At 41.3% G+C, this 27362-nt stretch overlaps 1 long non-coding RNA gene and 1 pseudogene across 1 annotated transcript; one reads left to right on the forward strand and one right to left on the reverse strand.

The window, feature by feature from the left end:
* LOC149122702 (uncharacterized) lies at window positions 1-27362 on the reverse strand. Its single transcript, XR_016219356.1, has 4 exons — window positions 26342-27362; window positions 25725-25857; window positions 3433-3568; window positions 1-399 (listed from the first exon to the last, which is right to left on the reverse strand). It is a non-coding gene; the product is annotated as an uncharacterized LOC149122702 (long non-coding RNA).
* LOC138848125 (U6 spliceosomal RNA) lies at window positions 624-691 on the forward strand (annotated as a pseudogene).

Below are 27362 nucleotides of genomic sequence, written 5' to 3' on the forward strand. Positions count from 1 at the left end.
TATTTCTAGTGATGAAATTGGCAACAGAACATTATGAAAGTTTAAAATTACAAAGAGAAATTGTCTATAATTAATAGATTCAAAATTTGACAATCAGTGAATATCATTATTAGTCATTACCAACAACAGTTATTGATTTGAAAGGCAGAGTGACAGGAAGAGGGAACCACTGTTTCACTCCCCAGACACTTGCAATAGCCAAAGCTTGACCAAGCCAAAACCAGGAACTGGGAATTCATTCTGGATGTCCCATTTGGGTGCAAGGACCCAAGCACTTCTGCCATCCTCCGTCTCCTCCCAGGGTGCACACTAGCAGAAACTTGCCTCAAAGCAGAGAAGCTACCACTCAAGCCAGTCATTTGTATATGGGATGTGGGTGTGTGGTGGTGATAGCAAGCCCTCATAGATAAAAAAAAAAGACAAAGTTATTTCTATGCCAAGGAAATTACTCTGTAGTCTTTCTCTTATAAACTACGTATTGCTGAACCTAGATAATTTTTCCTTTATTTAACAATGACATGAAAATGTCAGTTGAGTTGGCTTTCCTGAAGACCTTGTTTCTTGAATATTAGTGGCTAGCTGAGATAAATTCTTTTCATCTCTTTCTCGCTTCGGCAGCACATGTGCTCGCTTTGGCAGCACATATACTAAAATTGGAACGATACAGAGAAGATTAGCATGCCCCTGCGCAGTAAGGTTTCTTTACCTCCCTGTAGACTCTGCTCTCCAGAGGTGAACAGGGTCCTCTAAACCCACTTGCTGCACACACAAACACCTGAGTGTTGTATTCTCCCACAGGTGTTGGAGACTGATATGGTGCTCTGATTTATATTTACATAATGGCTAGTGACATCGGGCATATTCACATGTTTTGACCATTTACATTTCTTCTGAGAAATGTCTATTCAGATGTTTCTTCACTGTATTTTTTGGAGTTTTTCCAATTCATGTAAATGTTCTGGAAATCTGTAAACATTCAGAGTTTTAATTTTTCCTGCCATCTGTTCATTGTATCTACACTCTGATGTTTACTTTGTTGTGAAGAAGTATCTTAGTTGGATATACTCAAATGTCTCTGTTTTTATTTTTGTGACTATTGCTATTGGAATCTTACCCAAAAGCTATTGTGTGTTGACAATATTTAGAGTTCCCCTATGTTTACTTGGGTTTGGGTCTTATGATTACATTTTAATTCACTATGAGTTCACTTTCACATAGTGTAAGAGATGTTGGAGTCTCTTTTCAGGCTTCTACATATGGATAATCAAGTTCCTCTGCACCACTTGTGAAAGAGATTCTTCTTTCTCCAGTTCATTTTAGTTCCTTTGTTAAATATGAGTTGCTGGTAGAAATTTGGGTTTATTTCTATGCTACCAAGTCTTTTCCATTGAACTATGTGTCTGTTATTATATCAGTGCTAACACTTCTTCTTTTTTTTTTTTGCAGTTTATTTATTTGAAAGGCAGAGTTACAGAGAGGTAGAGGCAGAGAGAGAGAGAGGTCTTCCATCCACTGGTTTACTCCCCAAATGGCCACAATGGCCGGAGCTCTGTTGATCTGAATCCAAGTGTCAGGAGCTTCTTCCAGGTCTCTATGCAGGTGCAGGGGCCCAAAGACTTTGGCCATTTTCTACTTTTTTCTCAGGCTATACCAGAGAGGGGTATAAGAAGTGGAGCAGCTGGGAAACATACTGGCACCCATATGAGATGCCGGCACTGCAGACAGTGACTTTACCTGCTTTGTCATAGTGCTGACCCCTGTAATATGTCTTAAAATATGGTGTGATGTCTCCAGCTTTTTTTTGCTTTATAATATTGCTTTAGATGTTAAGCATCTCTCATGTTTCTATGTGAATTTTAGTATCATTTTTTCTAGCTCTGAGAACATCGTTGGTATGTTGATTGGATTGCATTGAATTTGCAAATTGCTTTTGGTAGTATGGATATTTTGGTATTATTCTTCCCATTCACAAACATAAGTTTTCTGTGAGACTGTCAAAAAGCCTTGACAAAAATTGGACTTTATTACACAAAAATTCATCACTTTTTGGGATCATTTAAATCCATAATTTTGCACTAATATTTGATAAATCATTAAAGACTTTGAGCATTTTAGTAGGAGAAATTAAAATATTTATCAATTTATTCAAATATTGTTTAGATGTGATATTCAAATATTGTTTAGAGCCATTGTCTGTATTCCCTCTAAATTAGGATCTTTCTGCTTTTTGCCTGTTAAACTTGTCCCTTGACTCAACAACCCTTTTTAATGTAATGTAAACTGAAAATGTCATTTCATAAGCTAAAAAAAATGACAAAGAAGGAAAAAGAAGGGAGGGAGGTTGAGTATATAATTATGTTCTCCGAATTTTTTCTATAAAACATATTGAATCATTTAAAAGCTAATTAAAATTAAACTCAAAATTGGACCATTATGACCAATATTTAAAACAAGTGATTAAAAACTGTAGATGTCTTCAATTTTGATTATCATTCTTCTTTAGAATATCTGAAAGAAATCCGGTTTCTCACTTTAAAATATACCAGTGTGTTAGAATTCAGTATTAAATGACTTTGTTTAAAAGTGTTATTTAATCTATTGCTTTAAGTAGTAATACTATGGCCATTGTAAAACAAAATCCTTATCATTTTTCATAAAACAGAAAGGGCCTTTAAAACATCATCACTAAAAATATTAAGAGACCTAAAATATAACATTCTTAAAACCCAAGTGATACCATTCAAAATTTTCAAATATGCAGGGATAGTTCGTGTCAAGTAACTAAATAATTGTTAAGTGTATATATGGAATAGCTTCTATAAATTCTTTTGGCAAGGGCTGGCACTGTGCCATAGTGGGTGAGGCTGCCACCTGCAGTGCTGGTATTCCATAGGGGCATCAGTTCAAGACCTGGCTGCTCCACTTCCTATCCAGCTCTCTGCTATGGCCTGGGAAAGCATTATAAAATGGTCCAAGTCCTTGGGCCCCTGCACCTGTATAGGAGACCAGGAAGAGGCTCCTGGCTCCTGCCTTCCAGTCAGCACAGCTCCAGCCATGGAGGCCAACTGTGGAGTGAACCAGTGAATGGAAGACCACTCTCTCTGCCTGTCCTTCTCTCTCTGTGTAATTCTGACTTTCAAATAATATAAATAAATCTTCAAAAAATTCTTTTGGCAAATAGATGAAGCTACTTGTTATACATTTCAAATAAATAGCAAACATACTAGAAAAATATATTGAATAAAATTTAAGCAACTCATAGCTATACACAGAAATTTCTCACCATAACAACATAGCAACCACTAAATTTCCAAATTCAATTTTCCACAACTTAGAATCTTTAACTCCAGAAGGAGTACAAAATTGACAGAACAGTGGCCTATGTATCAGGATACCTAATGCTAATACAGAATTATCCCTGCCACAACTTACCTATGTGACCTTGAACAGTTCACTTAACTTCTCTGGGCTTGGCATTTAGCATCCTCATGTGATAAAGGAGGCTTGGATAAGATCAGTTGTACTCTATCTTGAGACTTCAATGATCTCTCAGTTTCCAAACAGGCACCTTAAGGGAAAGTAAACCTTTAGATCAAAGCTTACATTTTTAAATATAAATATATTTTAAACTGTTTCTACAACTAGTACAAAACAACACATTCAAATGTGTACCATGCCACTTTTCAATATTTGGGAATAATTAATGCATCATTTTAGAGCATTGTCTTGAGGCCAGTGCTGTGGTGTACCTAGTAAAGCCACTGCATGCAGTGGGGGCATCCCATATGGAGGCCGGTTCAAGTCCAGGCTGCTCCACTTTCCATTCAGCTGTCTGCTATAGCCTGGGAGAGCAGTAGGAAGTTGGCCCAAGTCCTTGGGCCCCTGAATCTGCATGGGAGACCCTGAAGAGGTCCTGGCTCCTGGTTTCAGATTGGCATATCTCTGACCTTTTAGGCCATCTGGGGAGTGAACCAGCAGATGGAGGACCTCTCTCTCTCTCTCTCTTCCTCTTGTTCACTATCTGTGTAACTCTGACTTCCAAATAAATAAATAAATAAATCTTTTAAAAAATCAAAAGAATATTGTCTGGCACACAGTGAACCACTAAGTACAAGATATTATTAGTAATATTAGATGGAAATGTTGAAATAAACTAGGCAATAAGCCTTAAGATGCAAATTAATACCAAGAAATATAATCTCAAATTTCTGTGTTCAACAAGGTAGTCTCTTTTCACTACTAACTTTATACTAAATAAGATATTTTGATATTTTGTTAAGAGTAAATTTATCGGGGGCCAGCGCCGTGGCTCACTTGGTTAATTCTCCACCTGTGGTGCTGGTATCCCTTATGGGCAAAGTGTTCTAGTCCTGGTTGCTCCTCTTTCAGTCCAGCTTTCTGCTATGGCCCAGGAAGGCAGTGGAGGATGGCCCAAGTGCTTGGGCCCTGCACCCGGATGGGAGACCAGGAGAAAGCACCTGACTCCTGGCTTTGGATGGGCACAGCTCCAACTGTGGCAGCCATTTGGGGACTGAACCAATGGAAGGAAGACCTTTCTGATTTCTCACTGTCTATAACTCTACCTGTCAAATAAAAAAATTATTAGTTTTTCATAAAAACTGCAGTATTGAAAAAGTTCTAAAATCCCTCTAATTCTAAATGTCTGTGACTGCTAACTCATTAGCACATATTGCATTCTTTACATCTGGGTAATCATGACAATTCACTTTTAAATGATTAACAGATCTGCTGTTATATATAAATACATGCTTTTCCGAAAATCATACAATAAGCAGGCTACATACTGTACTTCAAGTAAAACTGCCATATCCAGTCCTACAATTGTAAATAAGACAGTTTCAATTGTTCAGCATTATCAATTATAAATTACAATCGTGTAGCAATACTCATAAGAATTTAGGGGGCCGATGCTGTGGAGTAGCAAGTAGAGCTGTGGCTTGCAGTGCTGACATTCCAATTGGGTGCCAGTTCAAGTCCTGGCTACTCAAATTACTATCCATCTTTTTAGGCAAGTAAGACTTACTATCCAGCAGTAGAGGATGGCCCAGGCCCTTGGGCTCCTGCACCTGCATAGGAGACCCAAAAGAAGCTGCTGGCTCCTGGCTTTGTATTGGCAGAGCTCCAGCCATTGTGGCCAAATGGGGAGTGAACCAGTGGTTGGAAGACTGCTCTCCCTCTCTCTCTCTCCTTCTCTGTGTAACTCTGACTTTCAAGTAAAATAAATGAATCTTTTTTTAAAAAGGATGAAATAAAAAGGAAGATGAAGATTACAAAATTGTTTAATTTTTTTAATAAATATAAATTTCCAAAGTACAGCTTTTGGATTACAGTGGCTTCCCCTCCCCCAAAACATCCCTCCCACCCATAATCCTCCTATTTTCTGCTTCCTCTCCCATCCCAGAAGATTACAAAATTGTATGAAGGACATTTGTACAGTAAACAAATATACTGATTTCAAATGCAATATTTGAATACTTGAAGCAGGAACGCTAAGTACTTCTTTGCCAAAATAACATGTTTTGTCCAGTGTAAAACCCATTTGCCATCCCAATACACAAAGGGATTTGGGGCAAGAAGGAAAAAAGAAGTCCACACATGCAGAAATTTTAAGCAAAACAAAATAGAGAATGTATTTAGTTTCATGAAAATCACACAAGAATTAATAGTATTCCACCCATTTCCAACAAATATTTTTAAGTTTAATGAATGAATAAATTTTCAGTTACATAGCAGAAAACTTCTACCCTCTCCCTTAAAACTGAAAAAGAAACTTTTTAAAAGTAAAAACTGATGAAAGAATTCTGCAATACATGTTAATGTTAAGTAGCCCAGCAGAGTTTATTTAGAAATACAAACACACACACAGAAAATAAATACATTAAAATCTTACTGAATAGTCCAGTAATAGTTCAGGATCCAATATGTGTGCAAAAGATTCTGGATTTCCCAGTCACTTTGTATAGGAAATGATGTGCTTTGCTATGTAGCATGTACCTTTAGATTCCTGAACACCTCCACTTTGCTTCTTACCCTGAGTCCCAGCAAATACAGGAACACAGCTGTTGAGTCATTCATTTTCTGGATTTGGGAATATCAAAGAATTAATGAGTATAGAAAGTTGTACAGCAAAGACCAAGAATATCCAAGGGAGTTCAGGAAAATCAATTGAACAAGTCAAAATACTATGAATGTATACTGAATGCTCTGTTTTTAATATGTCTTACTTACCTAAAAAGACATGAGGGCTATTGCTCTCTCTCTTAATACAACTAAGGAGAAGATATCACCAATGCTCAAGAAAAATGAATACACAGCAGAGCTAATACAAAATCCCATAATTCCAAAATAGAAAAACTGGATATGCACTCCTTACACACACCCTGAAGTGGCAATGAAGTAGAACAAATCTAAAATTAGAAAAAATTCGTTTTTTAAAGATTTATTTATTTATTTTAAAGTCAGAGTTGTACAGAGAGAGGCAGAGAAGAGAGAGGGGTCTTCCATCCACTGGTTCTCTCCCCAGTTGGCTGCAATGGCCAGAGTTGTGCCAATCCAAAGCCAGGAGCAAGGAGCTTCTTCCAGGTCTCCCACATGGGTGCAGGGGCCCAGGACTTGGGCCATCTTCTACTGCTTTCCCAGGCTTTAGCAGAGATCTGGATCCATATGAGCTGCCAGCACTGCAAGTGGTGGCTCTACCCACTATGCCACACCACTGGCCCTGAAAATTCTTGTCAAATTAAGAACATTTAACCTTTGTTTTAGAGTGCATTATTAAAATATCTAAACTGGGGGAATACATAATTTCTTTCTTTAGAAATCAGAAGAGAAAAAGAACACTTCAAGCCTACTGTGACACCACACAGAAGGAATGGAGAATCATGACCTCAATTAGCCTAGGGACAGAATAAAAGGGAGGGAAATAGGAACAACAGAATTAAGATGAATAAGCTTTGAGAGCTGAGGGAATCTGAATGTAAAGAAAAGGCATGCAGTTAACTGAAACAATAGAGATAAGTCTGAGAGGAAAAAACATTGTTAAGTCATATTAATGGGGCCAGAGCTGTGACTTAGTAAAGTAAAAAAAAAAATCTCAAATTTGTTTTTAAATTATATAATTAAAAAAGATTAAAAAAAGATGTTCAATCTTAAGTCTCTACAGCATAAGATATACATCAATTTTCCCAGGTTCTATTTGCATTTATTAACAAAGTTTCATGGGTATAATCACTAAAGTGGCTCCAATAAGTCTTTTTATAAAAATTATTTTTTATTTTGACAGGCAGAGTGGACAGTGAGAGAGACAGAGAGAAAGGTCTTCCTTTTTCTGTTGGTTTACCCCCTAGTGACCGCTGCCGCCAGTGTGCTGCGGCTGGCACACTGGGCTGATCCAAAGCCAGGAGCCAAGTGCTTCCTCCTGGTCTCCCATGCAGGAACGGGGCCCAAACACTTTGGCCATCCTCCATTGCACTCCTGGGCCATAGCAGAGAGCTGGACTGGAAGAGGAGCAACTGGGACAGAATATGGCTCTCCCAGCAGGACTAGAACTTGGTGTGCCTGCACCGCAGGTGGAGGATTAGCTTATTGAGCCATGGTGCCTGCCTCCAATAAGTCTTAACCTGGGATGTAACTAAATTTAACAAGGATACTCAATAGGAATTTTAGAAGAATTCCAAAATATGTATCAGAATAAAAATACTTTACTTGGTACATCTCATTTTAACTATACTATTGTCTAAATTTCCAAATGTCAGATGTACTAAAAAAATCCCCAAAGCAGCAGAGTTGGTCCGACATGATGAGGAATAAAATAAAGAAAATGAGAATTCGCAGATCCCAGATTAAAATAACCAAGAAGGCCCAATAACAGAAAACTCAATGTCTTCATACACTAACATTTATTACCTCAGATTTATTTAACAAAAAGGTGATTATTCCAGCTACATCCCATTAGGTAGCCCAATTTTACCTGCTAAATCCATTTAAAAAAAGCACCTCATGATATATTACTAAAATCATATTGCTATATGCCATCCACCATGTCCACTGTACCTTATGCCTAATGTTAACAGATCTGATGAAAATCAGTAGATAAATGATTTTTTTTTTTGACAGGCAGAGTGGACAGTGAGAGAGAGACAGAGAGAAAGGTCTTCCTTTGCCGTTGGTTCACCCTCCAATGGCCGCCGTGGCCGGCGCGCTGCGCTGATCCGATGGCAGGAGCCAGGAGCCAGGTGCTTTTTCCTGGTCTCCCAGGGGTGCAGGGCCCAAGCACCTGGGCCATCCTCCACTGCACTCCCTGGCCACAGCAGAGGGCTGGCCTGGAAGAGGGGCAACCGGGACAGAATCCGGCGCCCCGACCGGGACTAGAACCCGGTGTGCCGGCGCCGCTAGGCGGAGGATTAGCCTAGTGAGCCACGGTGCCGGCCACTAAATGATGTGTTTTAACCAAGTGTGGGAAATGTCTTTTGTTCAACGTTTTTCCAAAAACCCCTCAGTCTCAGTTTGCCTTCACATTGAAAAGACACTTCTGAGGTTTACTAATCAGTCCAGCTTCTTCGGGCCTCCCTCCAATGAAAGGGGCTAAAATCCATCAAAATAAACTCTAGGCACTGTCCTTGTGCTCCCCGTGACTTTTTCACTCTAGGGGCTCACAAACCTTCTAAATTCTTTAGATCACCTGTGATGTCCGTTAGTTCTCAAAGACTATGATGCAAGTAATTTCCCCTCTTGGAACCTTGTTATTAACTGTGCTGTATGAGAAATGAAGTCTCCTACACACCTTGTGCTTACGATTCTCCAAACCATGTTGCCTGCTAGGACTTTGGCCATGAATATAGGACAGCAATACCTGAACATGATTACTGAGATCTCCTTAATAAAGGATAGACTGGGGCCAGCACTGTGGTGCAGTGGTGTAATCCTTTACCTGCAGTGCTGGCACCCCATATGAGCACCAGTTCTAGTCCCCATTTCTCCTTTTCCCATCCAGCTCTCTGCAATAGCCTGGGAAAGCAGTAGAAGCTGTTCCAAGTGCTTTGGTCCCTGCCAAAATGTGGGAGACCTGGAAGCTCCTAGCTCAGATTGGCCCAGCTGCAGACATTGCAGTCATTAGGGGAGTAAATGAGCATATGGAAGACCTTTCTCTCTGTCTCTTCCTCTCACTCTCTGTAAGTACACCTGTCAAATACGTAAATAAATTCTATATATATATATTTACATTTATTTATATATATTTATGTATATAAATATATTCATATATAAAATATATTATGCTTTATCATATAATATATTATATAATATATAATAATTATAAACAGATAATATTATATAATTTACTATAACTATTATATATATTATATATATATATATTATTGAGATGACTTCAATAGCCAGAGTGTGGCCAGGTTGAAGCCAGGAGCTCCTCCTCCAATGTGTGTGGCAGCAACCCAGGCACTTGGACCATCTTTCACTGCTTTTTCAATCCATTGGTATGGAGCTGGATCAGAAATAATTATATATTTATATATGAATAAATTCATATATAATATTTATATATAATTATATATTATATATTTATGATAATTATATGTAATTCCATATTATGTATAGAAATATATAATATATATTATAATATATAAATATATATACGATGGATCAAAATGCGGCATTCTCCATTTGGCAGAAGAGACAGGCTCCAATATCTACTGTCTATGTCAGTATGTCAGTATAATGCAGGAGGTAACCCCTCTACCAAATAAGAAAAGCTATTTCAGTTCAGCTGGACATAATTCTGCTGACTGTTGACCTTATTACTGTTAGTCTGGATGCTTTCATTGGTTGCAATCCAGAGACCCAATTTTCCCATAGATATAAACATCAGCAAACATGAAAATTTGGTAAGAAAAGCTTAAACTGAGAGTTATGATTAATAACTATTTTAACAAAATTTCTCAGAACCCATCTAATCCAAACCTTGGACAATTGGGAGCTGTTGTACTTAGCCCACCCATAATCAAAATGGATTCTAAATCCTTCAACTGCAAGGAGAGTATCATAGACATTAATCTCCAAACGGATCCAGTTCCCTGCTAATGTGTCTGGAAAAGCAGCACAGGGTGACTCAAATATTGGGGCTCCTGCACACTTGTGAGAGACCTGAAAGAAGCCCCCGGCTCCTGGTATCAGTCTGTCCTAGCCACACTCATTGCAGCCATTTGAGGAGTGAACAAACCAGGAGGAAGATCCATCTCTCCCACTCTCTCTTTCTAGTGCTGCCTTTCAAATTCATAAAAGGATCTTTAAGAAAATAGATCACTTCAATAAATTTGCCATTGCTCAGTCATGATGACTTTTACTACCTTAAGTTCTTTTTCAAAAGATTTATTTATTGGAAAGCCAGAAAGAGGAGCTGGTGGTTGTGGTGCAGTGGACAAAGTTGCTATCTGTTACATTGCCATCCTGTATGTGCACCAGTTCAAGTACCAGCTATTCCATTTCTGATCCAGCTCCTTACCAATGGACTGAAAAAGCAGGGAAAGTTGGCCCAAGTGCTGGGATGCTGCCACGCACATCAGAGGAAAAGCTCCTGGCTTCAACCTGGCCACACTCTGGCTATTAAAGTCATCTCAAAAATGAATTAGGTGGTGGAAGATTTCTGTCTCTCCCTCTCTCTGTAACTCTTTCAAATAAGTAATTAAATATTTTAATATGATAAAAAATGGCAGAGAGACACAGAGACAAAGAGAGAAGGAAAGAGAAGCAGAGAGATATCCCATCTGCTGGTTCACTTTCTATATGGCTACAACTGTGCAAGACCAGGTTTCAAGTCCCCATTGAGGTTACAGTTCTCCAAATTAGATGACAAGAAGGAAAGAATTTGAGCTATTATCCATTTCTTCCCAGGGATATTAACATGAAACTGATTTGGAAGTGGAGTACCCAAAACTCAGATTAGCACTGCAATATAGGATGTGGGCATCTGTTGTGACTGTTAACAAATTGGAAATCCTAGAGGAAAAATCAACAGATTCCTGGACATACACAATATACCAAAATTGAGTCATGAAGACACATAGAAAAGCTAAACAAATCAAAAACCAAGACAGAGAGTGGATGAGTAATAAAGACCCTCCCAAGAAAGAAAAGTCCAGGATCAGACAGCCTCACTATTGAATTCTACAAGTCTTTTAAAGAACTAATGCTTCTCAAACTATTCAACACAATTGAAAGAGAGACAATCCTCTCAAACTACTTCTATTAATCTGACAATGACTGATTCTATCATTTATTTATACATAATGTTGAGAAAATCAGAAGTATTTGTTAGGACTTCTGCTAAAATGCACTAGATTTATAATTTTTAAATACATCTTTCCTAGATGTAATGCAGTCCTTTGCTACTTTAGAGTATCAGAAATTTAAAATGTTGGACTGGTGCTGTGGTGGAGCAGGTTAACACCCTGGACTGAAGCTCCAGCATCCCATATGGGGGCCGGTTCAATACTCAGCTGCTCCACTTCTGATCCTGCTCTCTGCTATGGCCTGGCAAAGTAGTAGAAGATGGCCCAAGTCCTTGGGCCCCTGTACCGATCTGGGAGACCTGGAACTAGCTCCTGGCTCCTGGCTTCGGATCAGCACAGCTCTGGCAGTTGCAATCAATTAGGGAGTGAACATCAGATGGAAGACCTCTCTCTTTCTCTCTGGCTCTCCTCTCTGTCTGTAACTCAACTTGTAAATAAATAAATAAATAAATCTTTAAAACAATTAAGAAATTTAAAAAGGGAAAGATTTTTAAAAGATGTATTTATTTATTGTGAGGCAGAGTGACAGATATAGAGAGGAAGAGAAAGAGAGGTCTGCTATCCACTGGTTCACCCCTAAATGGCCAGAATGGCTGGAGCTGGGCTGATCTGAAGCCAGGTGCCAGAAGCCAGGAGTCAGCAGCTTCCTCCAGGTCTCTCACATGGGTGCAGGGGCCCAAGCACTCAGGGCATATTCCACTGCATTCCTAGGCCATTAGCAAAGAGCTGGATTGGAAGTGCAGGAGCAGGGACTCAAACTGGTGCCCATGTGGGATGCTGGTGCTGCAGGTGGATGCTTAATCTACTATGCCACAGAGTGGGCCCAGGGAAAGGTTTTAGGAAGACATCTTTCATGTAGACTAGGCTGCAATATTGCAAGGTAAGGTTTAGCTTTTATTTCCACACATCAGTATTCATCTTTTAGCAACTATAAATACTGAATATCATACATATAGACATAAATATAGGTAACTGCAGATTTTGTTGTCATTCTTTCTAATTCTCTTTTAATGTCTGCTAATAGGCCATCTTATGGATTATTATATTGATGTTACCTGTACACAACCATCAGGCATTTCCACTGTTGAATGTGTTTATGTGTACGGGTAGTTTTGTTTGTGTGTACATGAATGCACATTTGATGGAGATAGCACTGACAGTAATACTGTGAGAACTCCTAATGCTGATTTCAAACTTTCTGTCCTCCGCAGAGATGGCTGTCATTGAAGTAGACCACAGGGCCCCTTTGCTGTTGTGGACTGAAATGTGCCTCCCTAAAACTCAAACACTGAAGTGCTAACCACCAACATAACTCTACCTGAAGAAAGTGCTTTTAAGCAGATCAAATGATAGATGTGTCTGTCACATCAGAGAAGGGCTTCTGGAAAAATCGAGCCTATTAGCACCTTGATCTGATATTTTCAAGCTCTACAACTCTGAGAAGTAAAATTCCATGATTTAAATCATATTCTCTGTGGTATTTTCTTAGCAAATTAATATATCCTCATTTCTGCTAGCATTTTCTGCTGTCATCTAGAAGGTCCTTGTGATTAGCAGAGAAATATAGAAAGTAAAAACTATGATTTTAGATTACCAAGTATCTACTAACATAAAAAAGATATCCCAGAAGCAACCTACTACCATCCTCCAGGACCCAGAAAAAAAAAAAAAACAGGAATGAGTCAAGTTGTGGGGCAGTAGAAAAGTGAATAATGAAAGATCACAGCAGAAGTAAATAAGGAAGGGTTTGGTTCTGTGGTGTAGTAGGTTAATGCCTTGTCCTGCTGTGCATGCATCCCATATGTTGTTGCTAGAAGACCAGGTTCTCCACTTCCAATCCAGCTCCCTACTAATGCACCTGGGAAATTGGTGGAAGATGGACCATGTTCTTGGGTGCTGGCACCCACATGAGAGACTTGGAAGAAGCATCTGGCCTTTCAAATAAAGAAATCTTAAAAAAATAGAAGCAGTGTTAGCACTGTTGGAAAAACAGACACATAGTTCAATGGAAAAAATAGGCAGCTGAAATAAACTGACTTTTCTACAGCCAACCCCTATTTAATAAAGGAAATAAAACAAACAGGAGAAAGAAGAATCCCTTTAGCAAATGGTTTAAAGGAAAGTGATTATCCATATGTAGAAGCCTGAAAAGATACCCCAACACCTCATACACTATGTAAAAGCAACTCAAGGTAAATTAAAAGTCTAAATATAAAACCAAAACCTTGAGAGCTTGTTTTGAGGTTCTAGCAGGGGAGCGCAGCTACTCGTATACCCTTGACCGAAGACCGGTCCTCCTCTAGCGGGGAAGGTCGTCCTCTTTGACTGAGCACACAGCTTTGGGAGGGACGCACGTGGATTGGTGAGGGAGGAAGGGGACACCCGCCTAGCCAGCCAGATCAGCCGAAGCAACCCTGGCGATCAATGGGGTGACAGATGTCGCAGCCAGATCGCCCTCACATCCTGAGTTCATGCCGGAGCTGAGGGAAGGAAGCAATGCCGTCGGATCTGGCTGCTCTGCGGGAGTCTGAGGAACAACTCGCACCAGGTGGCCGCCGTTCCGTTGTCATGGGTAAAGGAGACCCCAACAAGCCGAGGGACAAAATGTCCTCCTATGCCTTCTTCGTGCAGATGTGCCGGGAAGAGCACAAGAAGAAACACCCTGACTCTTCGGTCAGTTTCACAGAATTCTCTAAGAAATGCTCGGAGAGATGGAAGACCATGTCTGCAAAGGAAAAGTCCAAGTTTGAAAATATGGCAAAAAGTGATAAAGCTCGTTATGACAGGGAGATGAAAAATTACGTTCCTCCCAAGGGTGCTAAGAAGGGAAAGAAAAAGGATCCTAATGCTCCTAAAAGACCACCATCTGCCTTCTTTCTCTTTTGCTCTGAACATCGCCCAGAGATCAAAAGTGAACACCCTGGCCTGTCCATTGGGGACACTGCAAAAAAATTGGGTGAGATGTGGTCTGAACAGTCAGCCAAAGATAAACAACCATATGAACAGAAAGCAGCTAAGCTAAAGGAGAAATATGAAAAGGATATTGCTGCATACCGTGCCAAGGGCAAAAGTGAAGCGGGAAAGAAGGGCCCTGGTAGGCCCACAGGCTCAAAGAAGAAGAATGAACCTGAAGATGAGGAGGAAGAAGAGGAAGAGGAAGAAGATGAAGATGATGAGGAAGAGGATGAAGATGAAGAATAAATGGCTATCCTGTAATGATGAGTGTGGAGTGTGCGTGTGTGCTCAGGCAGTTGTTTTGCTAAGAATGTGAATTCAAGTGCAGCTCAATATTAGCTTCAGTATAAAAAAACTGTACAGATTTTTGTATAGCTGATAAGATTCTTTGTAGAGAAAATACTTTTTTTAAAAAATGCAGGTTGTAGCTTTTTGAGGGGCTACTACATACAGTTAGATTTTAAAGCTTCTGATGTTGAATGTTCCTAAATATTTAATGGTTTCTTTAATTTCTTGACTTGTGTATGGTAGCACAGCAAAGTTGTAGGAATTAGTATCATTTGTAAATTTGGATTTTTTGTTAGGATGTTGCATTCTGTGTTGTTTTTTTTAAAAAAAATTTGTAATAAAATTATGTATGTTAAAAAAAACCCAAAACCTAAGTAAACATATGAGAAACTGTAAAACATTAGCATAGACAACAGTTTTGGGTCAGATTCCAAAAGCACAAGTAACAAAATAAAATATACAAATTTGAGCATATCAAATTAAGATACATCTTCATAACAAAGTAATCAACAGAGTGAAGATACAATGGACAGAATGGCAGGAAACATTGAAAACTCTGACTATGAGAAAACATTGATAGCCAGAACATACATATATAGAACTGGAAAAACTCCAAACAAGAAGCAAAATGTACACGTAAGAAATGGGCAATGATCAGAATAGATGTTTCTCAGAAGAAGAAATCTCAATGGTCAAGACATAGATGAACATGCCCAATATCACTAGCCATTAGGGAAATGTAAATCAAAACCAATAGCAGACTCCATCTGTGGGAGAAGACAATGCTTGGGTTTTCATTTGTGCAACAAGTGGGTTTAGAGGACCCTGTTCACCATTAGAGGGCAGAGTCTACATGGAAGTAAAGAATCCTTAATACTTTCCTAATGGGCTTGTTGAATTCTTGACTAGTGCCTATTACCTTTGCCACAACCTTTCCAGTCTCACTACTTTCCTTCTTCCTCTTCTCTATAGCTTGCAAAAACAGTATATCTTCTATATACGGAGGATACTTTTGTTTTGTTTTATTCCTTCTGTCTCATGATGTTCCTCTAAGAAATCACAACCCTCCAAATATTCATTCATTTATGCAGTCTGCAGTTTTCATGGGCTACTACATGGCAAAGTACTAGGTTAAAGGAAAGGTATAGGTCAGGAACTGAGCAAAGTTCACAATGATGTAGCCATTGGGGAAATGAACCTGATGGAAGACATCTCTCTCTCTCTCTCTCTCTCTCTCTCTGTCTGTCTGTCTCTCCTTCTCTCTCTGTGTAGCTCTGATTTTCAAATAAATAAATAAATCTTTAAAAACTAACTAAATAAATATACTAATAACCTGGTGGCAACACCTTTCTATCAGAACATGTGAAGCACTCAAACACAGTTTGTCCCAGAAAGTCAGCCATAGTTTTCAAGGGCACATCTTCTACTCCATTTGTGGACATCTCTGTGTGGCGTAAGGGGTACTTATTTCTTCCATTCTTCTTTCTTACCACTCTCACAGTTATAACTTCTATTGATGCTTCCACAGAGCAGTCTTTATGAAATTGTAGAACTAATATCCTCCCATTTCAAAAATGTCATGGGTTTAACCACAGAACCCAAAATAAGACAAGTAACTGGCCTTCTTAATTACACAGTGTGGAATGTAAGATTCTCAGTGGATCACTGGGTAACTGTAAAGTACTGGGCAGAGAAAAAGATGTTACTTATCTGTATTTATGATGTTGTAATTCTCCACTTTATGCAAACTCAGATTAAAAGGGCTCCAGTTAGTGGGCAACACTGTTGCATAGTGGGTAAAGCTACTGCCTGCAGTGTCAGCATCCTATATGGGTGCCGGTTGGGATCCTGGCTGCTGCACTTCCCATCCAGCTCTCTGCTGTGGCCTGGGAAAACAGTAGAAGATGGCCCAAATCCCTCATCTCCTGCACCCACCTATGAGACCTGGACAAAGCTCCTGGCTTCTGGTTTTGGATCCAAACAGCTCCAGCCATCCATCTCTGCTTCTACCACTCTGTAACTCTGCCTTTCAAATAAATAAATAATTATTTTAAAAAACAGCTTCATCCCAGAAGAAGCTCCTGGCTTCAGACTGGCACAGCTCCAGCTGTTGCTGCCAATTGGGGAGTGAACCATCGGACAGAAGACGTCTCTCTCTCTTTCTCTCTCTCTCCTCTCTCTGTGTAACTCTTTCAAATGAATAAATAAATCTTTAAAAAAGTAGCTCCAGTTATTGACAACACAGTAGACTTGCATTAATTTTAGTTCTCTTCTTATTTTGCAAAGGGATCAGTGGCAGGTCAAAACAGTTGACAGCCTTGCTAACAGGAGAAAAATAGCTGAAGACAGAATATGAAAAGCAGCCAAATACATCATCAAAGAAAGAGAAGTGGACCCCATCCAACACAAACCTTTAAAAGTGGATGCTCACAATTAACGAGTGAAACAGCTGCCCACTGAAATCTTATCTAGGGAGGGAAGATGTCCTAAGTTCTGCTTCTGTAAACTCCAGTCATAAAGCTATCCTAATAAATCTGTCCCTGGCATCTCTTTTACAAACATACTGGACCCCCTGACCATTGGAAATGTGGACCTAAGTCATGAAGGCTGCCATTTAAACCCACCAATGCTGTAACAGCTAAGAAACTTGAATTTGATGCTCAGTTCTCAGGAAATCATTCCAGCTGAGCCTAGGTCCATTAATAGAAACTCCTTGGATCCTCCACTGTCTCTGTGCCTGTTTGAAAGAAGGGAGTTTTCCCACCCCAGGTTTCTGGAACAGCTTCAAATTCCACATTGGAAAAATCTGATAATTAATATGAGAGGGATCAATGCACACTTCACACTGCTCCCCACCAGGAAGATGAGGTGCAAGATGAGAGCAGTGGGGCAGATCCTAGTCAGATCCCCCTTCCCACCCCTCTGCTGCCACAGGCTCCCTGCTGAAGGCCACCCAGCCCCACCCTGCAGGAACCAGCCCAGGAAACATCAAGAGGCCTGGCCAGACTGCATTCTGAGACCACCCACAGTGGGAACCCAGCTTATTTAACTGTGGAGAGCCGGAGTCTTTCTGCCTTCCTTCCCTGCGTGTGCATGTTCCCAGAATGCTGCCCCCTCTCTCCTGTAACCACTAAATAAAGCACATTAGGGACAGTTTGGGTGAGGTCCTGCAGGAGAGATTCCAGGCACTGGGAGGCTGGGAAGTGGAGGTGGGAGACAGAACAGCCCGGGTCCCAGTCCTGACCTCGGGGGAAGCTGCCATGATCGATGGCACCCTGGCACCCACCCTTCTCCCACACATGTCCCCGCCCCTTCCTGCATGCCAAACCTGCAGCAGAAAGTCCCTGGAGCAGGTACCCTTTCTTCCGGACACGCGGGGAGCGATTCGGGGAGTGGCGGGAAGAGACTCCCTGGTAAGTGGGACCCACAGGTGGAGGATGAAGAGGGAAGACACAGCAGGAGGCAGGCTTAGGGTGAGCACTTGGAAACTGCCTGGGATCGCACGTGCAGAGCAGGAAATGGAGTAAATGCCAGAGAAGGAGAAGCACAGCCCCCAGGGCTGACCCTGATCAGGGAATGAACTCCCTCTGTTCCAACTCAGGCCCCAGGGAATGGCAGCAGCACGCGCATGTGCACAGGCATTCAGAAGGCATAATACATCCGAGCTCCTGGGAACTCTGGGAAATGGAGTACAGGCCGCAGCATCCCTAGAGACACCAGCTGACCCTCCCAAAGGCTGTAGTCAGGGCTGGGTGCCCACAACCAGAGGGCCTTTGCTTTTGTTAAGTCCCTCCTTCCTTTCCTTCCCAACCCAAAATCTCAGGGATCAGTTGCTATTCTTCCTTTCCTGAATCAAATCTGAAAGAGTGACACTCACTGCTGCTAACTGACCCCAAATCCTGGCTCCCTCATAACCTCTGTCTCTTCCAGAAAAATCTTATTTACTACTTTGGCCCTAGAAATCATAAATGACTATGATAGAATGTAACTTTTAACAGAGGTGTAGAAGGCATGGTTTAATATCCAGTTTTGAGAATACAATTTTCATTTGTGTTTTATTGATGTTTATAGTTCTTTTAAGATTTATTTATTTATTTGGAAGTCAGAGTTACAGAGAAGGAGAGGCAGAGACAGAGAGAGAGAGAGAGAGAGGTTTACCATCTGCTGGTTCACTCCCCAATTGGCAGCAGCAGCACAGCACTGACCCCTTATAGTTCTTTTCAAATCATTTTAAACTGTCTTTTTATTCATCTAGTACAGAGACAGAAGAATGGACACAGAGCTAACATAGCTGCGTATTCAGAGACAGGTTAAGGGGTTAAATGCCTTATATCATAGCATTTATACCTTAGATTAATTCTGGGGACAGTATTATCTGGAGTTTACAAAATAGAAACTGAATGGAAAGAGCTTAGAAAAGCATGGTGTTTTTTAATATCATAAAAAAGTCTAAGTTAAGGGCCAATCAAGGGGCCAGCACTGTGGCATAGCATGTAAAGCATTGACATTCCATATGGGTGGAGGTTGAACCCGGCTACTCTGCTTTCGATCCAACTCTCTGCTATGGCCAGGGAAAGTGGTGGAAGATGGCCCAAGTCCTTGGGCAGCTGCATCTGTGTGGGAGACCCAGAAGAAGCTCCTGGCTGCTGGCATCAGATCAGTACAGCTCGAGCCATTGTGACCAATTGGTGGGTGAACCAAAAGATGGAAGATGTCTCTCTGTCTCTCTCTCGCCTTCTACTCTGTGTAACTCTGACTTTCAAATAAATAAATAAATCTTTTTTAGAGAGCCAATCAACATATAACACTAGCTTAAAAATCTTTTCTCTTGGGTCTCAGTTATTAAAATCTGATTTATCAAAAGGAAAAAATATGAGTGAGATGAAGAGTACCTACAAAAATAATTTACTGTAATTATTTACTGTAATAATTTACTGTAATGATGTACTGTAATTTACTGTAATATTTTACTATAAAGAACCACATAGGATTATAACTTGTCTAGAAAACAAAGGAGATTCAAAGTTGCTATTATTTCATGGTTATTTGTTCTTATTTTTAATATCAAGATAGTATATAAATATTATGCACTCCTAGGTATTTGTGTGTTGTTTGATATGTTTTATTTTTTAATCAGAAATTCAAAGAGATAACTGGGTAACATGGAGTTCTGTGTTTCTGATTACTTCTCTCAATTAGAGATCATGGGATTAGAGTTGGTGCTAGATTAAGAATGCTTCAATCTTTATCCACTGGCTTCACACCAGCATTTACTATGTTAAACAATATTCTTTGGGTAGATGGCTCTTTCTTGCCAGACTGTAAACTTCATGGGGTCTAGAAACATATTTGCTTTGACACTAAAACTCAGCATCTTGACAGTCAGTCTTTTAGTTGAATAAATACATGATATACAAAATAAATATTTCTGCCCCTCAAGAACTGCCTAAGAGAGAAGAAAATAGAAATCAATTTGATGACTCTCAGTATTAGGTGAATATATAATTTGTCATTCTGACATAAGCCTTGTCATAAAAAGGGCATATGAATAATCACACAGAGTTGAAGTGTATGAACACCTAGGGCCAAGTGGATTAAAAGTTCAGCCTAGCTATGTAAGGCATTCCATGTCAATAGGAGAGGAAGGAGGAAGAGGGGAGGGAGTGTAGGTGGGAAGGTGGTTACGGTGGGAAGAATCACCATGCTCATTACTTAGCAGCAAAGAGAGAATCTGTGATCATTTGTTGCTTAAGAAAGGGTGATAGGCATTATTTAATTAAAATGCAGGCATCACTGTTCTCCTGTGTCTGAAATAGGAAGTCTATAACTCAGAATTCCTTGCTGTTTCATCAAAAACAATTCAAAACAAAAACCTAATTAAGCATAAGTGGAAGTTGTGCATTAGAAGTCTATTCTAATCTCTAGGAGGTTCAGGGGTTGGAAAATTCATCTAAAATCTTGCTGCCAAATGTCCCACACATTTTCCATGAACACTACCCTTAAGCATAAGCTTTTTTAAAAAAAAGATTTATTTATTTGAAAGTCAGAATTACAGAGAGAGGAGAGGCAGAGAGAGAGAGAGAGAGAGAGAGAGAGAGAATCTTCCATCTGCTGGTTTACTCCCCAATTGGATGCAATGGCCAGAGCTGAGCTGATCCAAAGCCAGGAGCTAGGAGCTTCTTCCAGGTCTCCCATGTGGGTTCAGGGGTCCAAGGACATGGGCCATTTTCTACTGCTTTCTCAGGCCACAGCACACCTGGATTGGAAGTGGAGCAGGCTGGACTCCAACCGGTGACCATATGGGATGCTGGCACTGCAGGAGGCAGCCTTACCTGCTATATCACAGCACCAGCCCCCATAAGCCCTATCTTCTGCAGAACCAGCACCCCAGACACCAGCCACCACATGGCATCCCATGGCACATTCAACCCTGGCAATGTTCTGCAGCTCTTGCTCCTCTCCACTTTCACTGGAAGAATCTGCAACTCCTTGTTTTCATGCAAGTAATTCTGATTCAGATGATGCCCCTGACACAATTGGCTGGCAAGTGCCATGGCATGTGTCCACGGCCTAGCTAAATGCAAAGCTGGAACATTTTAAACTTTTCACTGCCATGGTGAGACACGGACTCCATCTAATGAAGTAGGGGATTTTTCAGGGAGTCTAGAGAATCAAATATGACAAAATGACAAATCTTAACCAAAGAGTGCCATGGTACAGATGAAGAGAACCCAAAATGTATTTTTCTATCTTTTCTTTTCTGAGTTAAGTGCCTAAAAACAAAGCCAATGAGGGTTAAACAGACCCATTCTGAAAATTCCTTAACAACTTCATTTTCATCCAAATTAATATATTACTTGAAGGAAATAAATTTTACATAAATGAAAATGCAGTACCACAGACAATTGTACAGAACATAGCCCTTCAGTTAGCTTCACACCATCTGGGTCCATTAATGTGTTCTTCCAGAACCCAAGCTGCAGTACAATAGAACCACAGCCTCTGACATTCCTCCTCCACCCTGACGGATCTTGGGTTTTCCTCCCACCTCCCCTCTCCTGTGAATACATCAGTAGCAGGATAAATGGAATCCAAAGATACGATGATGTTATTTAACATGGAATAAACATAGTGTTTTAGTCAGTACAATCCTCAATACTACAATAATAATTCCGAGTTCACTGACTATGAAACTAAGTATATGAAATCTATTCCTAAGTAATCGTACTATCGAGAGCTGAATGTAGACTTTCAGAGGGAAAGAAAGAGAGAATTGTGTAGAGATGTGTATCTCTATAATAGAGATTTACCGCTGTACTTTATAGACAGTACACTATGCTTGTATTTTCTTGTTTTTTTTTTTTTTTTTTTTTTTTTGCAGTCTGGAATAGTTTATTACATCCAGCTTTTCACTTTGGAAATTTTATGATTAGACACTAATATACAACAAATTTTGAATCCTTACAGACAATATAGAGCACCCTAGGCCCTCCCAAGGGCAGAAAACAGACCAAGAGCTCATAGACTAGCTGCAACTGCAAGAAGCAGATGAAGATATCGTCAGAAAGATACATATTCCTGCAGTGTGGCTGCTGAGCAGTTCTGCCCTTATGGATCTCATCTCTGTTTCAGATCATTAAAGAAAGTTACATGCTTTCTGACATTTCTAAAGATTTCAATAATGAGAATCTAATATATGTTCACTATGCTAAGAGCTTCAGAACAGCCCAAAGATGTGGGCCATCTATTGCTTTCCCAGGCCATAGCAGAGAGCTGGATCAGAAGAGGAGCAGCCGGGACTAAAGCCGGAGCCCATATGGATGCTGGCACTTCAGGCCAGTGCTTTAACCTGCTGTGCCACAGCACTGGCCACAACGTAGTATTTCTAATAGAAGAGATGGTTAAGTCATTAACTCCTCTAAAATACAAGTTAAGTATTAGTTTTGAAACTCTGATTCATTCATGAGAAAAACAAAAGGTTAATTTTCACTCTTTGCTTCTGGGTATGTAAATTTTCTTCTAAGAAATTAATCATGACTTTTACATCTCAGACCCTATTATGAGTAAGTAGAGAATATTGTGGGGTCATACGCTCATTCTATCAAAGGAACATTTCTCCAATTAAAGAAAACATTATGGGCATCCCATATGGGCACTGGTTTGAGTCCTTGCTGCTCCACTTCTGATCTAGCTCCTGGCTATGTCCTGGGAAAGCAGTAGAAAATGGCCCAAGTGCTTGGGCCCATGCACATGCATGGGAGAACTTGAAGCTCTTAGCTCCTGGCTTCAGATCAGGGCAGCTCCAGCCATTGCAACCAGCTGGGGAGTAAACCATCAGATGGAAGACCTCTCTCTCTCTCTCTCTCTCTCTCTCTCTCTGTGTGTGGGTGGGTGTTTGTAACTCTTTCAAATAAATAAACAAATCTTTAAAAAAAAAGCCAGGGGTCAGGGAAATTTCATCCAGGTCTCTCACCTGGGTGCAAGACTCAAGGATTTCTACCATATTCTACTGCTTTCCCAGTATGTTTTCAGAGACCTGCATCAGAAGTAGAACATGCAATGGGGCCCATAGAGGATGCCAGTGCTGCAGGTGTTGCTATAACCCATTTTGCCACAGTGCTTGCCCCGTAACGATTTTTAATTCCTAGGAATTAACAGGGAAGAAAGAAGTATAGCAGGATACCTTTTTTAAAAAAATATTTTATTCATTTGAAAAAGTTATATGGAGAGGTAGAGAGTGAGCTGATCAGAAGCCAGGAGCCAGGAGCTTTTTCTGGGTCACCCACATGAGCAAAAGGGCCCAAGGACTTGGGCCATCCTCTACTGTTTTCCCAGGTGCATTAGCAGGAGGCTGGACTGGAAGTGGAGCAGCTGGGACTCTACCAGCACTCATATGGGATGCCTGTATTTCAGGCCAGGGCTTTAACCTGATGTGCCACAGTGCTGGCTCCAACAGGTGACCTTTTACTCTCAATAATCTCTTCTTGGTATTGGCAGCAGTTTGTAATTTTTTGTTTATTTGCCTTCTTCTTAATCTATATTTTTAAAAAAATTACAAAAAGTTCCAGCACCCTGAGAACCTCCATCACAAGGGCATACAATCAGATGTTTGTCCAGAAAAGGGTGGTGTAGATGCAAGGTGGAAAATGCAAGGTGAGTTGATTCATCTTTCTCAGGCTGTGGTTTCCATGGGCAACTTTTACAACCAACTGCCTTATTTGTTCCTCTTCCACAGAGTGGAAAACATGTTAAGTCATCCTATTTAGCCAAAAGCCAGTGGCAGCACTTCAATACGTCATCAATCCAGGGTCAGCATTGTGGCACAAAGGAGTAAGTTGCCAACTGCAACAGCAGGATGCCTTATGGCACTGCTTTGAGACTCACCTCCTTCACTTCTCGTCCAGCTCTTTGCTTGGGAAAGCACCAAAGATTGCCCAAGAGTTTGGGTTCCTGCACCCACATGGGGGACTGGGACAGAGTTCCAGGGTCCTGGCTTCAGCCTGGCTCAACCCAGCTATTGTGGCCATCTGGAAGTGAGCCAGCAGATGAAAGATAGATCTCTCTCTCTCTCTCTCTCTCTCTCTCTCTCTCTCTTCCTTTTACCTAAACATACATTACATACATAAATGAAGATGCATCAATGTAGCAACCTTTTGAGGAAAAGTCTTCTGATTATTGCAAGTACTGTCTCAATGCATAAAAATATTCAGACACAAAAATTATAAACTGATTTATATTTATATTTCTCAACCACATACTTTTCAGAAAAAATTGTCTGCCACTCAGCATCAGGTATCAGTCTGAAAGCATTCATTAAAAAATCAAGTAATTTAACTAAACACAAAAACCTCTAGTATAGGCTGCATAAAAACCAGTGGCTTCCATGGGTATACACAGATTGATTTTTGTTAATTTACAGGGATCACTGCACTTCCCTGGCACGGAGCTGTCTGAAGAGTTTAAACACTGATGGGTGTGGCATTATTTCTGATATTTGCTTATTATCCAGAGTGCATTTATTCAATATCTATCATGAACTCCACACTCTATATATAAATCTATTTTAAATATGTTGATATTTAATGGTACTTACACACTTAAAAACTGAGCTAATCCTCCTAACTTCTCTCTGGAATAGCTATGCCTTTGACATTGCCTTTTTTCACACATATGGAAATGCATAATATGCTTCTGTATGGTACTTCAGAATTTATAAAAGGCTTTTCAGGTTAGATTTACATAACATCATGTGAAAGTGGCCAAAGGACACAGTCTTCTCATTACAGAGGGGAGAGGTATGAAGTGACTCTCCGAACAGTTATTCAGATTCTGTCAATCAGGTTCAGAACCTTCTTAGGTATCAGATACACATCTAGATTTTTTCCCTACTGTCTCTTTGTCAGAATTCCCAGCTTATGAGTGAACTTCAGTCTGAATGAATGCTATTATTCAAGGTTCTAAGTGAAAAAGTTACTGAGGTTTGTATCGGTGAGTAAAGCATGTATCTAAATGTTACTTGTATTTAATAATAAGTATTGAATCATGAAACTGAATATAAGATTATGCAAATTTTTAAGATAAAGAGCATATATTTAAAACCACATTCTTACATTTTGCAAACGTGTTGAAACACCTTACTGGAGCATGTGTTTGGCATAGTGGTGAAGCCTTCCACATCCCAGTCAGAATGCCCAGGCCTCAAGCCCTAGCCCTGCTTCTGCTTCTGGCTTCCTGCTAACAGAACCCTGGGAGGCAGCAGCTGATGGCTCAAGTACTTGAGTCCCTGCCACCTGTGTGGGAGACCCACACTGAGTTCCTGGCTTCAGCCTGACCCAGCTCTGGTTGGTGCAGACATTTGAGGAATGAGCAATAAATGGAAGGGCTCTCTCTGCCTTGCAAATAAACAAAAATAAATATACAGACATTTACTTAAGGTGTCTTGTTCACATCTAAATGATTTCCCTTTTCACAGTAAAATGCCTAACTGTCCTCTTTAGTAACAATGCATGTTTTGCTCTCCATGTCCACTCCTGAGCTCCAAGTACTGGCAGCTCACCCTAGTAAACTGACTGGTTCCAATGTTCAAGTACTCATCTCCCATTCTCTTTTGGTGGGTCTACCGGAAAGAAAGGAGAGTATCTACAGTAGTTAATATCTTACTGTTGCTCTTGCTGTCCACCTGCAGGCCTGAAGGATGATCAGCTGAATACACACTGTGATGTTCTGGACGTAGTTTCCAAACTTCAGTCACTTTGCAGCGGAGGGACTCTGTCCTCGTCAATCACCTGATAGCCTGCAGGAGTAGGGAGAAGCTGTGTTTGAAGAATTCACAAATACAGTGCATTGAAGCCAACCACTACCACCCCCACCACACCCCTACTTCAGGGTTCTGGCAAATCCCAAACCAGGAGTTTGGGACCAGCAGTGGTTCAGGAGGTGACCTCAACTCCTTACTCTGAACAGCTCCAAAGTGCCTGGTGCACCCAGTGGGAGCTCAGCGCCTCGACCTCCCACCCTCCTGCCCTTGCCACCAGGACGCCCGGCTCCCAGAGCCTCCAGGAGGCCTGCAGCAGACCTGCAGGTCCAGTCGCACTGGGTTGTGCATCCAGAGCAAACCCAAAATACAGGCCCAGCTCAAGTGTCACCTCCCCACAAAGTCTCTGTATCCTACTCCCTCCCGGAAGGCTGTGGGCCAGCACTCAGAACTGGGAGTCGCGGCATTTGGGGTTCACTCATGCTCCCATGAAGGAAGATGCCCCATGGGAACCCCGCTCCACCTGTGGGCAGGGCTGGGGAAGGAGGGCCGAGTCAGCCTCCACCCTAGGACTGCAGCCTGGGAAAGTCCAGGGCCCCAGCGCCCTTGCCGGGCATGGGGTCTCACTAAGTGTGCTCTGAGCCAGGGCCTCAGCCATCAGCAGCTCCCTTGCTTCTAGAATCTGCTGCAGGACAGCTCAGGCTCCGCCCAGCGGGGGAACCTCGGGCCAATCCTTCCTGCCCTGGGGCAGGACCAGTGCTGCCAGACCCGCCCCATGTAGGCTGGCTATAAAGGCGGTGGTCATTGTTGGGCAGCTGGTAGTTGCGGTGTAGGCCGGTGATGTGGGTCGTTAAGCTTCTTGGCTGTTTAGTACCTTGGGGCTAGAATGCAGGTGGAGGCCCCAGAGTCAGGAGGGTCAGGAGAAGAAGAGACAGACCTGGTGAGTGCGACCGCCCACCTCTCCCACCGGCCCTGCTGGCTGAGGCTTGCAGCACGTGCTGCACTTGGGGAAGTAATGAAGGCCAAGTCTCATCAGGAAAACCAAGTGTGCGGTGCTGATTTACTCACTGACACAGCATCTGTGTGGTCTGCATGGGCAGACAGGGGGAAAGGTTTCGTAGGAGGGCGCTGTTGGCACACTGGGCCGCATGCAGCTGCCTGCTATAGGCATCCAGGGCAGCAGAGTCCTGCAGGGTCCCTAGAGTCCTGGCCATGCTGTGCCTTCCATCATCCACCCTCCTGCACTGATGCTGGGGGAAGTGCTTCTGCGGTTCATATCTCACTGGAATCCATGGTCATTTTCTTATGATGGGATGATCTCACACAGTGACAATCATGGGACAAATCACTGTTCTGCAGCATCTTCCTACCAGGAGCATTGCAGGTAGACAGGGGGCAACGGGTGACCAATGGCACCTCCTGTGCATGGTCTCTGGCCCATCCAGGACCGAAGGTGGAAATGAAAGGAGAGGAGCCGGCTCAAGGCAGTTCTGCTGTGGGTTCCATCAGGTGCAAAATGTCTCCTGATTGCGGTTAACCTTGCA

The sequence above is a fragment of the Oryctolagus cuniculus genome, chromosome 13, assembly GCF_051225735.1.
Source record: "Oryctolagus cuniculus isolate XC-2025 breed Fujian yellow rabbit chromosome 13, ASM5122573v1, whole genome shotgun sequence".
NCBI classification, from domain to species: Eukaryota; Metazoa; Chordata; class Mammalia; order Lagomorpha; family Leporidae; genus Oryctolagus; species Oryctolagus cuniculus.